This window comes from Lathyrus oleraceus, unplaced genomic scaffold (assembly GCF_024323335.1).
Source record: "Lathyrus oleraceus cultivar Zhongwan6 unplaced genomic scaffold, CAAS_Psat_ZW6_1.0 chrUn0949, whole genome shotgun sequence".
Lineage (NCBI taxonomy): Eukaryota > Viridiplantae > Streptophyta > Magnoliopsida > Fabales > Fabaceae > Lathyrus > Lathyrus oleraceus.
The window spans coordinates 1-13,755 of NW_026113340.1; the positions used below are offsets into that span (position 1 = coordinate 1).

At 36.4% G+C, this 13,755-nt stretch overlaps 1 pseudogene; it reads left to right on the forward strand.

Annotated features, from left to right (window-relative positions):
- The first annotated feature begins 527 nt into the window (after positions 1-527).
- Positions 528-13,285, forward strand: LOC127115057 (probable CCR4-associated factor 1 homolog 11; annotated as a pseudogene).
- Positions 13,286-13,755: the final 470 nt, after the last annotated feature.

Genomic DNA, 13,755 nt, shown 5'->3' on the forward strand with positions numbered 1-13,755 from the left:
TCCCTTGGAGCATTACGATATTGCTACGGTGCGGGAGTTCTATGCTAACGCACTGCCCGACGACGACGAGCCCTTCACTGGGTTTCTAGAGTTGCCGGGCGTGAAATTCCTTTTGTAGGGATGCTATCAACCGGATCCTAGGGGAACCGCTCCAGCTGGGAGCTGATCAGAGAGACCAGTACCACACCGACCTCAAACTTCACAGAGATGTCCCTGCCATTACCGCCGACCTGCTTTTACCTGGGAAATCGGTTGAGCCGAACCCATCTGGGGTTCCTGTGAGATATCATCGGGAGGACATGACTCCCATGGCTCAGCTGATACTACTCTTGGTTTTGACCAATATCCAGCCCAAATCACACACTTCTACTGTGCCGATCCCAGTGGCACATTTAGTCCATTCCATCCTCACTAATGTTGAGATTGATGTGGCGAGGATAATCGCCAACGAGCTGAAGACCGTCGTCGAGAGCGGGCTTAAGTCAGGGGCTCGTGTTAATTGTCCCTTGGCTTTCCCGTGTTTGATTATGAGCTTATGTATTAAGGCTAGGGTCCGGCTTCCGTCTCGTGGGCAGGTTCGAATCCCGGCACCGATTGATGATAGGTATGTGGCTAAGTATTGTAGAGCTAAGACTTCTGGTGGCAGTGCAGCCTCAGGAAGTACTCGGGCTGCTGATGGTCCTAGTGCTTCTTCTCCCGGACTTGATCCGTACCTGAGGGCTGTTTGTGACTACAGTTTTGAGTGGATGGCAGCATCCCAACGAGCTATGATTGATATGCATAACAGTATGCAGAGGTTGGAGCTGCAAGGTAATGACCCCTCCGGTGCTCGAGCATTGTTAGCGCGTGAGCAGTTTATGCTTAACGCTAATTGGCCTGTGGACAGGCCAGTCTATGGTGAGGGGGTGGACGCTGAAGCTGAGAATGATGATGCTGTTGATGATGAGGCTACCGGTTCTGAGGCCGGTAGCGAAGAGGAGTCCTGAGCCCTTTGTGGGTTAAGTTTTTGAGAATTTGTATTTCAGTTTTTATTATGTCATTTTTATTTGTACTTTCGAATTTTGTATTTTGACCATGGGTTGTACTATTGGGGTGTTTTGTCCCCCACGAACAAATTTTTATTTTCAGTTAATGTTATTTATTTTTGTTTTTAATTTTGTGTGTTTAATAAATTTTTGGTTGAATGAGTGGCAAACCCTTCTAGATTGGTTGCTCCTCAAGAAGTACCCAATGAAGGTGCATCCGAGCTTGGATGGCAATGATAAGAATAACAAGTGAATGAAGCTAAGGTACATGGTTACCGTCGGCTAGAATTTTAAAATGCATTAGGAACTTTACTCTTTTTGGTAAATTGAATATTGTCTTTGTGCAACATAATTGAATGAATGTTTCATCTAGAACTTAAAACCACAAATTGTGAGGAAACCTCCATTGTTCACTTAAATGCTGGATTCTAATAAGTTTTGTTGATTCATGTGATTCATTATTTGTCTGTTATTATTGTGAAATTGTGGAAGCAATTAGAAATGATCAAGGCACTTGTTTTCTTTCGAGCACAACTACATCCAAAAACAACTTACCTGTGAGCAGAGAGAGTATTTGTTAACCCCTTTGAGCCTGAACAGTTGAATCTCGGCTTGAAATAAAGCGAGATCTCAAAAATCTTTTTTTTACACAACCCGGAAAATCTTGTTTATTGTTCTTTTGCCGTAAAAGTTAAGAGCATTCACTTAGGGTGTGGAAGAAATAAGTTGGGGAGAACGAAAAAGAATGTGGTAAGTACCACAACTCTTGAAAAAGAAAAGAAAAACCGAGCAAGCATAGAAAAATATATGTATAGGAAATATAGAAAAGAAACATCTGTCGATGATCTTAAACTCATTCAAGTTGGACTCACACTTTCGGATTCTGAGGGAAACCTTCCTGACTTTGGAACCAATAACAGTTACATCTGGGAGTTTAACTTCTGTGATTTTGACGTCAATCATGATCTCTGTAATCAAGATTCCATTGATATGCTCCGCCGTCAAGGGATTAATTTTGAGCGCAATTTATTTCACGGTGTGGATTCAAAGCTTTTCGCTGAACTAATGTTCTCGTGGATACTTGTTTATAACGATTTTGTTACTTGGATCACGTTTAGTAGCGCTTATGATTTTGGATATTTGGTGAAGATCCTGACCGGAATGAATTTACCAAACCTGTTAGAGGATTTTTTGGAAATGGTTGAAGTATTGTTTGGAAAAAGTGTTTATGACATGAAATATATGATGAAGTCCTGCAACTCTCTTTATGGTGGTCTCGAGCGGGTAGCTACTACGCTTGATGTGTGTCGGGCAGTTGGAAATGCTCATCAAGCTGCATCAGATAGTTTGTTGACGTGGCATGTATTCGACAAAATGATAAAGACTTATTTTAAGGATGACGAAGCTGCCAAACATGCCGGAGTGTTGTTTGGATTAGAAATTACAGCTTAGTAAATAGATTATAAAAAAATTGTAATGAAAATTCAAATATATAAAATATTCATTCTTTTTAATATATAATTTCATTATCTAATTTCTATTATGTCTTTTTTTTGGTGGGAGTGTATGGTTAGTAAGAGAAAACAAGTACTTAGTTTAACAAGTAAAGTATAAAGCTTTTTGATGTCTGCTACAATATATATTAAAGAATTATAGAGAACATTATGAACTTCATTAAAATGTGGCTTCGTTGCATTTTTTGTGCTCTCAATCCACTGTTGAACTCTCTTGTATGGGCCAATAATATGATCATGATCCTTCTAGTCTAAAAGCTGCATCCAAAAAATATGTAATATCACCATGTTATCAGAAATTATCACTTAAATGGAAACTTGTTTCAACTATACCTTCCTATTTTTCTTCTAAAGCTTCTTCGTGCTTATACCAACAAAATATATAACAACCATTAAAGCGATTATTGTCAAAAAGAGTACTAAAATTATCAGAATGGCATGTTTGTAGAATTTGGTAAAACTTAGTATCAATACTTAATTAGTATTTAAAACAAAAGGTGAAAATACATGTCCAGAAACATATATGTATGTAAACAGGAAAATGACACTTCACAGTGCCTTCTTCAACCCCTAGTCTTTTTTTCTATCATTACAATTACTACTTGAAATTCATAATAATTGCCACAAAAACAATCACATAATAATAAAATTAATCAACGAAAGAAAATGATAAATTATTGAAATTAAATTAACCCCAAAATCCCAACCAAAAACAAGAATCCATTTATAGTCCTATCTGTTTCTTGTAAGAGCTAGCTGGATCTGGTGTCTCAATCATGAAGAAAATTACATTAAACTAATTTCTTCCTCTTTACCCACTTCAAAAGTGAGAGAACAAATTTAATATATAAAATACTTTTAGGAATTTAGAATTGAGTATTCTTCATACACATAAAATCAATTAATAACTTCAATATAATTAAATATTCATCCATTTATATAACTATGTTTGTAGCTATAAATGGAAACTTGTTTAAAACTATATCCCCCACTCTTAGCATCCTATTACAAGCATCTGGATCACATATTCATCACAAATAAACAAGTTCATGTTAGAACAAGAGTTGGTTTTTTATTTATATCTTTGAGTTTTGATGATAATAATTAGTATTTGTGTGAAAACAATTTTGATATTCGAATGATTTATTATTGTGTACTTTAATATCCAGTTCTGATTCTAAGTTTATGATGTTCAACGTCATCAATTTCTGAACATTTATTCTGAATTCCTATTATGTGATTCACTCATGAGAAGTTCTGAAAAACGCTATGTTGTTGCTACCATATTTTCTTTCTGCTTCTGTGTTGATTCACTCTTAATAAGTTTTGGAAGACGTTGTGTTGTTGCTACAATGTTCTCTTCGCTTATATTTTTGGACGTGACTCTGATCATCAAACTTCTGAAGAATGACAAGCTTCTGAAGTTTTGTTACTTAGATGAAGACTCTGAAGATGTCAAGCCAGATGCTGTCAAGGTTCTAGCTGAAGATTTTCTGAAGTTTTGTTACTTAGCTGAAGACTATGAAGATCTCATCATATTTGAATAAAACTTTGTGTTTCATTAATACATAACCAAATAACAATAAACCCATCATATTTGAATAAAACTTTATCATTTATTATTAAAAATCAAATTAGATAAAAGTGGAATAAAAATATAAAATAATAACATTAAAATCTGGTTGTAACCAGTATTTGTTAATAAGTCCACTGTTATTGGCATTACCTGTCAAGTCCAGTTGTAACTGGTATCTTTTAAAAAAAGGTCTGGTTGTAACCAGTATTGTTTACGAGTCCATTTTTATTGGCATTACCTCTCAAGTCTGGTTGTAACTAGCATCTTGGTTTCAAAATCCAATGGTAATTGGTACCTGTAAGTATGGTTGTAACCAACATTTGTTTGCAAGTCCAAATGTTATTTGGCATTACCTGTTGAGTCCAGTTGTAACTGGCGCTCAAATTTTAAAATCCAGTTGTAACTGGTATCATTTTAAAATCTGGTTGTCACCAGCATCTGTCAAATCTAGTTGTAACTGATATCCTTTTAAAGTCTGGTTGTCACTAGCATCTTTCAAATCCAGTTGTAACTGATATCCTTTTAAAGTCTGGTTGTCACCAGCATCTGTCAAATCAAGTTGTAACTAGCATCCTTTTAAAGTCTGGTTGTCACCAGCATCTGTCAAATCCAGTTGTAACTGGTATCCTTTTAAAGTCTGGTTGTCACCAGCATCTGTCAAATCCAGTTGTAACTAGTATCCTTTTAAAGTCTGGTTGTCAACAGCATCTGTTAAATCCAGTTGTAACTGGTATCCTTTAAAGTCTGGTTGTCACCAGCATCTGTCAAATCCAATTGTAACTGGTATCCTTTTAAATTTAGGTTGTCACCAACATCTGTCAAATCCAGTTGTAACTGGTATCCTTTTAAAGTATGGTTGTCACCAACATCTGTCAAATCTAGTTGTAACTGGTATCATTTTAAAGTTAGGTTGTCACCAGCATCTGTTAAATCCATCTGTAAAGGGTATCTTTACGTTTGGTTGTCACCAGCACCCTTGAAGTCCAGTGGTAACTGGAACTAATTCGTCTAAGGATGGTGGCGATCTACGTTTATGGTATAAGTCCAATTATTGTTGGCACCTACAGAGAGTTTTCTGTCCTTTTTGACCCGGTGCTTCCTAGAAAGCTATCGTTTTGACTTTTTCAGTGACAGTATTTTCCGAAATTTTTGATCGGACGATTGTCTTGTGAGAAATATCCGGATTTGTCAAGAATGTTTCAAGTTGTCATTAAGTCATGTATGAACCTATTGATATACTCTCTTTGAACTTTCAAATGTCGTCAGGTCACGTTTGAACTTACTGTCAGAACTCCTTGACATTCCCCAGCATTGTCAGGTCATGTATGAACCCGTTGCTGAACTTTTATTCCAGTATTCCCAGGTCATGTTTGAACCTGTTTTAAGACCCTTTTTCTTTGATTATTCCAGTGTTGTCAGACCATTTATGAACTTGTTGTGGGAATTTTCTAAAAAAAATAATATATATTCGAGTTGTTAGTAAGTCATGTGCGAACTTACTGACGGAATCTCTTGTATTCAAAGTGTCATATATCAACTTTCACTTTGAGTACTCCCCAGTGTGTGTCTGACTCTCCAGCATGATTGTTATCCCTAGCGAGTTATTTTACCCTATTTGCCTGTTTCAATGTGGGCCATCAGTATTCCCCACAGATTGTTTTGTCTGGAATGACATCTCCTGTTAAGGATTCACTATGTCCCTAACAGATAAGTTCAGAAGCAAAAGTCTTTCATCCATGCATATCACATAATAGCATTTCCATTTCAGGATCAAAATCCGGGTATTCTTAGTATTTAACTATCTCCCACCGTGATCATTGTTAGATGCCCAAAAGTGCTTATTTGAGCTATCATATGTGGGCATCTTTCACTCTTTTTCCTTGCTCTAATTGTCAAAATCACATTTGTTTTACATGGAATGCGTTACATTGATAAACAAGCTTGGTGCCTTTGATGTGTGTGTTATTGTGCAGGAAAGGCATGAATTAATTGATAATAAAGACACAAAAGAATTGGCAAAGGAACCAAAGAATAGGAGCATTTCATCTGCCTGCTCGCTAGGCGAGGCTGTGGCGAAGAATGGGTTCGCTAGGCGAGCTCCTGGCGAACAGCTCCAGTAAATTAGCAAATTAATTCGCTAGGCGAGCTCAGGGCGAAGTTTGCAGCGAATTCATTCTGTTTTGGTGAAAAGTGCAGCCAACACTCACTCGCTAGGCGAGGCTCTAGCGAGTCCCCAGCGAGCATTCCAGTAGCAAAACCTCTCAACCTCGCTGGGGCGAAGGTTGAAGCGTGCCCTTCGCTAGGCGAAGGTATGTTCGCTAGGCGAACATGACAGTTCAGCAGGCCCTGTTTGCTCTGGGCGCAGGGGCTTTTTGTGCTCATATTTGACCTTCGCTAGGCGAGCCATTCTGCTCGCCTAGCGAACATGACAGTTCTGCACTTGTCTATAAGTAGCAGGTGCCACTTTTGGACACCATACCTCATTTTTACCAACTTTTCCATTTTTTGTACTTTCTTCTAGATATTTTACAGCATCGTTTTGTGGGAGTTTTTATGCCCTAATTTCATTTCTCTTCATCTAGCAACCATCTTCCACAAAAAGAAGGTGGATTCCCATCCAACTTCGATTATCCGACTTGGATGTTGATCAACCTTCTTTCCTTACTTGCCGACCAAGCTACCATGAAAATGAGTAGCTAAGTCATCCATTTGTCAAGGTTAGATGTAGGTGATTTCTAGCTTTGTGTGTAAATGTAAGGATCCTCATATGTAAACTCTTTAACGGTAAATATATGATGAAAACTTTGTTTCTATTTAAAACTATTTGTGTTGGTATTTGATCGAGAGATGTTTACCGATTCTTGACCTAGGTTTTCATCCAAACTTGTTTGTTAGCTAGAGATAGTAACGAATGATTTTGTTCACCATAAGGTTGAACCAAAAAGTTGTCATTTTGATAGATTGTGTTCGAGAGAAACAATGGATCAAAATAGCAAAACTCACAATGGGTGTTCGAGAGAAACGCATTGAGAGGACCTTGTGAAATTCTTTATCATCTAAAGGAGTTTATAATATTGTTGACCGAGCAAATACATGCAAAGTGATCATTGAAACCTAACTTTGACAATATTTCTCATTTAATCAAAACATAACTTTTACCGCAATTAATTACTTTGTATGCAAGATAACTTGATTAAAACCAAAACCCTATTGTTACATTAAGTTAAGATTAATTCAACCATTGAACGGCAGTGATATCTTACAATCTCTGTGGATACGATAACAAAAACCCGACACGAAATATACATTTCAACAAAATGGCGCCGTTGCCGTTGACCAACATCCAGCCCAAATCACACACCTCTACTGTGCCGATCCCAGTGGCACATTTAGTCCATTCCATCCTCACAAATGTCGAGATAGATGTCGCGAGGATAATCGCCAATGAGCTGAAGACCGTGGTTGAGAGCGGGCTTAAGTCAGGGGCTCGTGTTAATTGTCCCTTGGCCTTCCCGTGTTTGATTATGAGCTTATGTGTTCAGGCTAGGGTGAGACTTCCGTCTCGTGGGCAGGTTCGAATCCCGGCACCTATAGATGATAGGTATGTGGCTAAGTACTGTAGAGCTAAGACTACCGGTGGCAGTGCAGCCTCAGGAAGTACTCGGGCTGCTGATGGTCCTAGTGCTTCTTCTCCCGGACTTGATCCGTACCTGCAGGCTGTTTGTGACTACAGTTTTGAGTGGATGGCAGCATCCCAACGAGCTATGATTGATATGCACAGCAGTATGCAGAGGTTGGAGCTGCAAGGTAATGACCCCTCCGGTGCTCGAGCATTATTAACGCGTGAGCAGTTTATGCTTAACGCTAATTGGCCTGTGGACAGGCCAATCTATGGTGAGGGGGTGGACGCTGAGGCTGCTGATGATGATGATGTTGATGATGAGGCTACCGGTTCTGAGGCCGGTAGCGAAGAGGAGTCCTGAGCCCTTTGTGGGTTAAGTTTTTGTGTGTTTTCAGTTTTTATGTTATTTCTTTTTGTATCTTCGGATTTTGTATTTTGACTATGGTGTGTACTATTGGGGTGTTTTGTCCCCCACGAACAAATTTATATTTTCAGTAATGTTATTTATTTTTGTTTTTAATTTTGTGTGTTTAATAAATTTTTGGGTGATTGAGTGGCAAACCCTTCTAGATTGGTTGCTCCTCAAGAAGTACCCAATGAAGGTGCATCCGAGCTTGGATGACAATGATAAGAATAAACAAGTGAATGAAGCTAAGGTACATGGTTACCGTCGGCTAGAATTTTAGAATGCATTAGGAACTTTACTCTTTTTGGTAAATTGAATATTGTCTTTTTGCAACATAATTGAATGAATGCTTCATCTAGAACTTAAAACCACAAATTGTGAGGAAACCTCCATTGTTCACTTAAATGCTGGATTCTAATAAGTTTTGTTGATTCATGTGATTCATTATTTGTCTTTTATTATTGTGAAATTGTGGAAGCAATTAGAAATGATCAAGGCACTTGGTTTCTTTCGAGCACAACTACATCCAAAAACAACTTACCTGTGAGCAGAGAGAGTATTTGTTAACCCCTTTGAGCCTAAACAGTTGAATCTCGGCTTGAAATAAAGCGAGATCTCAAAAATCTTTTTTTTTACAACCCGGAAAATCTTGATTATTGTTCTTTTGCCGTAAAAAGTTAAGAGCATTCACTTAGGGTGTGGAAGAAATAAGTTGGGGAGAACGAAAAAGAATGGTAAGTACCACAACTCTTGAAAAAGATAAGAAAAACCGAGCAAGCATAGAAAAATATATGTATAGAAAATATAGAAAAGAAACATCTGTTTTGTATATTTGATGTGAAAGAAAAGAACAAAAATAGAAAGAATGAAAATGAATGCTTGCTTGGAAGAAAAATAAAATTTGAGTTGTGGAATATGTGTTGTGAAGGTTTCAAATAAGAAACAAATGAAACAAAGTCGAGTAGTGTGAATAATACTGTGAATGTCTCTTTTGCATCGGCACTTTCGTTTCAATGGCCTTAGAAATGACCCTTGTTTGTTAACCTAACCAAGCTTCAACCGAAAAGCCCTTAGTGATCTTTATGCTTCCACAGTACCATTTTTAATTGATTAGACATTGTATGAATCTGTTTGATTTCTTCGTTATTTGTTAGAGAGTGAGATTAGTCCCGCGGTTGCAAACGCGCAAAATCTTCATTCCTTATTCGAAGAGGAGAGATAGGATGATTCATTCAGAATAGTATTGTTGTAGATAGATGAATATTTTGCATTGCTATTTAAGTTTAAGTTCCTAGGTATTATTTTATTCGAACCGTTGGGAACTTGTATATGCGAATTTCGCTTGTGTTTGAGCCGTTTATCCAACTTCGGAGAAACCGTTTCTTAAAGCAAATCCTCTTGTCCTTCAAGAGGCATACTTTGCTTGAGGACAAGCAAGAATCTAGTTGGGGAGAGTTGTTAGATGCCCAAAAGTGCTTATTTGAGCTATCATATGTGGGCATCTTTCACTCTTTTTCCTTGCTCTAATTGTCAAAATCACATTTGTTTTACATGGAATGCGTTACATTGATAAACAAGCTTGGTGCCTTTGATGTGTGTGTTATTGTGCAGGAAAGGCATGAATTAATTGATAATAAAGAAACAAAAGAATTGGCAAAGGAACCAAAGAATAGGAGCATTTCATCTGCCTGCTCGCTAGGCGAGGCTGTGGCGAAGAATGGGTTCGCTAGGCGAGCTCCTGGCGAACAGCTCCAGTAAATTAGCAAATTAATTCGCTAGGCGAGCTCAGGGCGAAGTTTGCAGCGAATTCATTCTGTTTTGGTGAAAAGTGCAGCCAACACTCACTCGCTAGGCGAGGCTCTAGCGAGTCCCCAGCGAGCATTCCAGTAGCAAAACCTCTCAACCTCGCTGGGGCGAAGGTTGAAGCGTGCCCTTCGCTAGGCGAAGGTATGTTCGCTAGGCGAACATGACAGTTCAGCAGGCCCTGTTTGCTCTGGGCGCAGGGGCTTTTTGTGCTCATATTTGACCTTCGCTAGGCGAGCCATTCTGCTCGCCTAGCGAACATGACAGTTCTGCACTTGTCTATAAGTAGCAGGTGCCACTTTTGGGCACCATACCTCATTTTTACCAACTTTTCCATTTTTTGTACTTTCTTCTAGATATTTTACAGCATTGTTTTGTGGGAGTTTTTATGCCCTAATTTCATTTCTCTTCATCTAGCAACCATCTTCCACAAAAAGAAGGTGGATTCCCATCCAACTTCGATTATCCGACTTGGATGTTGATCAACCTTCTTTCCTTACTTGCCGACCAAGCTACCATGAAAATGAGTAGCTAAGTCATCCATTTGTCAAGGTTAGATGTAGGTGATTTCTAGCTTTGTGTGTAAATGTAAGGATCCTCATATGTAAACTCTTTAACGGTAAATATATGATGAAAACTTTGTTTCTATTTAAAACTATTTGTGTTGGTATTTGATCGAGAGATGTTTACCGATTCTTGACCTAGGTTTTCGTCCAAACTTGTTTGTTAGCTAGAGATAGTAACGAATGATTTTGTTCACCATAAGGTTGAACCAAAAAGTTGTCATTTTGATAGATTGTGTTCGAGAGAAACAATGGATCAAAATAGCAAAACTCACAATGGGTGTTCGAGAGAAACGCATTGAGAGGACCTTGTGAAATTCTTTATCATCTAAAGGAGTTTATAATATTGTTGACCGAGCAAATACATGCAAAGTGATCATTGAAACCTACCTTTGACAATATTTCTCATTTAATCAAAACATAACTTTTACCGCAATTAATTACTTTGTATGCAAGATAACTTGATTAAAACCAAAACCCTATTGTTACATTAAGTTAAGATTAATTCAACCATTGAACGACAGTGATATCTTACAATCTCTGTGGATACGATAACAAAAACCCGACACGAAATATACATTTCAACAATCATATGAAGAGTGTCCTGCTGCATATAATCTGGTTGAAGATACTTAAATAGGGGCAACTGTTACACTCTGATTTTGACCCTGAATCGCCGATTCAACATATCCATCATAGCTATTGCATCCATACATATCATAACATGCATTCCATACCGCATAGTGTGTAGAATATCAGTCGAAATAATTTTCTTGGAATTACAGGCGATCCGGTTGAGTTAGTCGTCAGATGTGCGTCAAATCAGTAGACGAAATTTTTTAAAATCAAGCTTGCAAACACCAGTTTTATTGTACTTGAGGAATGACTATTTGTTGTGTTATCTGACCCATTTGAACCTCCAAATTTTTGAAAGAAGCAATGGTATTCCTTTGATTATTTCTTATTTCTCCTTTGTATTGTTCCTTTTCTTTTTTAATAATACTCTTCGCCCTTAACGTCAAATTTAAAAATATACATTCTATTTAAAGTGTCTAACTTCTTTAAAAAAAATCTTATATTACTTATGTTATTTAATTCATTTCATATTTTACCGATATTTAATATCACAATAATAGTTATAGCAAACACTATACCATTTGTATTTTCCTAGTCTAGAGTCTCTTTGTAAATCTTGCCTCACAAATATTGTAAATTTTATATTTCTTTTAGGGTTTTATGTAGGTAAGTTGTAAGATTTTCTTTAAACTCTATATCATGTCAAAAATAAAAGCTTTAATTTACATATACATTGTCGATCACATCACTATGTGAATTAACAACTCATTAATCAACTAAAAGTATTGTAGCATAAATAGCCTCAACCTATCTGAAAATATTTTATAGAAATTTAATGATATATTTTATAAATTCAAAATAAGATGAATAAAATCACAACTGACTCAAAATATAAAAATCAAATTTGAATTTAAGTTTACAATAAAAGAGATAACAAACTATAATGAAAGTTAGAAAGGTTAAAAAATATAAAAATTATAACAAATTAAAAAGAAAACTCTCAATATAATTTTTTATTAATTAATGCTATAAAATCAAATCTAATTTTGTTTATAAAATCAAATCAAATAATATTTAAAAACTATAAATTAAGAAATTAGAAATAATTTTGAAATATTTATTTGAATATTAATTCAAATCCTACCAAATAGATATTTATTAAAATATTTTGAAAAACTAACCTAATAAAAATATATGATTAAATAACTTATTCAATTTATTTCCCACTTTCCAAGGAATATCTTTTCCGGGTTTAGGGTTTACTTTTAATATAAAAAAGCCAAATCTATTCTCATCTCATAGCATCACACAATCCTAGTATTCACCTGCAGTGTTTTTTCTCTCTTTCAATTCAACTTCAAAATCAATTCTTCAAGAAACTCAACATGAGCATGTTGAAGGAAGTCATTATCCGTGAAGTTTGGGCGTACAATTTAGAGTATGAATTCAATCTCATCCTTCAAGCTATCTCTGAACATCATCTAATCATTTCAATGGATACTGAATTTCCCGGCGTAATTCATTCCCCAAAATTGACTATCGTCATCTTCTACCCTCTGATCACTACCGTTATTTGAAAGCCAATGTCGATGATCTTAAACTCATTCAAGTTGGACTCACACTTTCGGATTCTGAGGGAAACCTTCCTGACTTTGGAACCAATAACAGTTACATCTGGGAGTTTAACTTCTGTGATTTTGACGTCAATCATGATCTCTGTAATCAAGATTCCATTGATATGCTCCGCCGTCAAGGGATTAATTTTGAGCGCAATTTATTTCACGGTGTGGATTCAAAGCTTTTCGCTGAACTAATGTTCTCGTCGATACTTGTTTATAACGATTTTGTTACTTGGGTCACGTTTAGTAGCGCTTATGATTTTGGATATTTGGTGAAGATCCTGACCGGAATGAATTTACCAAACCTGTTAGAGGATTTTTTGAAAATGGTTAAAGTATTGTTTGGAAAAAGTGTTTATGACATGAAATATATGATGAAGTCCTGCAACTCTCTTTATGGTGGTCTCGAGCGGGTAGCTACTACGCTTGATGTGTGTCGGGCAGTTGGAAATGCTCATCAAGCTGCATCGGATAGTTTGCTGACGTGGCATGTATTCGACAAAATGATAAAGACTTATTTTAAGGATGACGAAGCTGCCAAACATGCCGGAGTGTTGTTTGGATTAGAAATTGCAGCTTAGTAAATAGATTATAAAAAAATTGTAATGAAAATTCAAATATAAAAATATTCATTCTTTTTAATATATAATTTCATTATCTAATTTCTATTTATGTCTTTATTTTGGTGGGAGTGTATGGTTAGTAAGAGAAAACAAGTACTTAGTTTAACAAGTAAAGTATAAAGCTTTTTGATGTCTGCTACAATATATATTAAAGAATTATAGAGAACATTATGAACTTCATTAAAATGTGGCTTCGTTGCATTTTTGTGCTCTCAATCCACTGTTGAACTCTCTTGTATGGGCCAATAATATGATCATGATCCTTCTAGTCTAAAAGCTGCATCCAAAAAATATGTAATATCACCATGTTATCAGAAATTATCACTTAAATGGAAACTTGTTTCAACTATACCTTCCTATTTTTCTTCTAAAGCTTCTTCGTGCTTATATCAACAAAATATATAACAACCATTAAAGCGATTATTGTC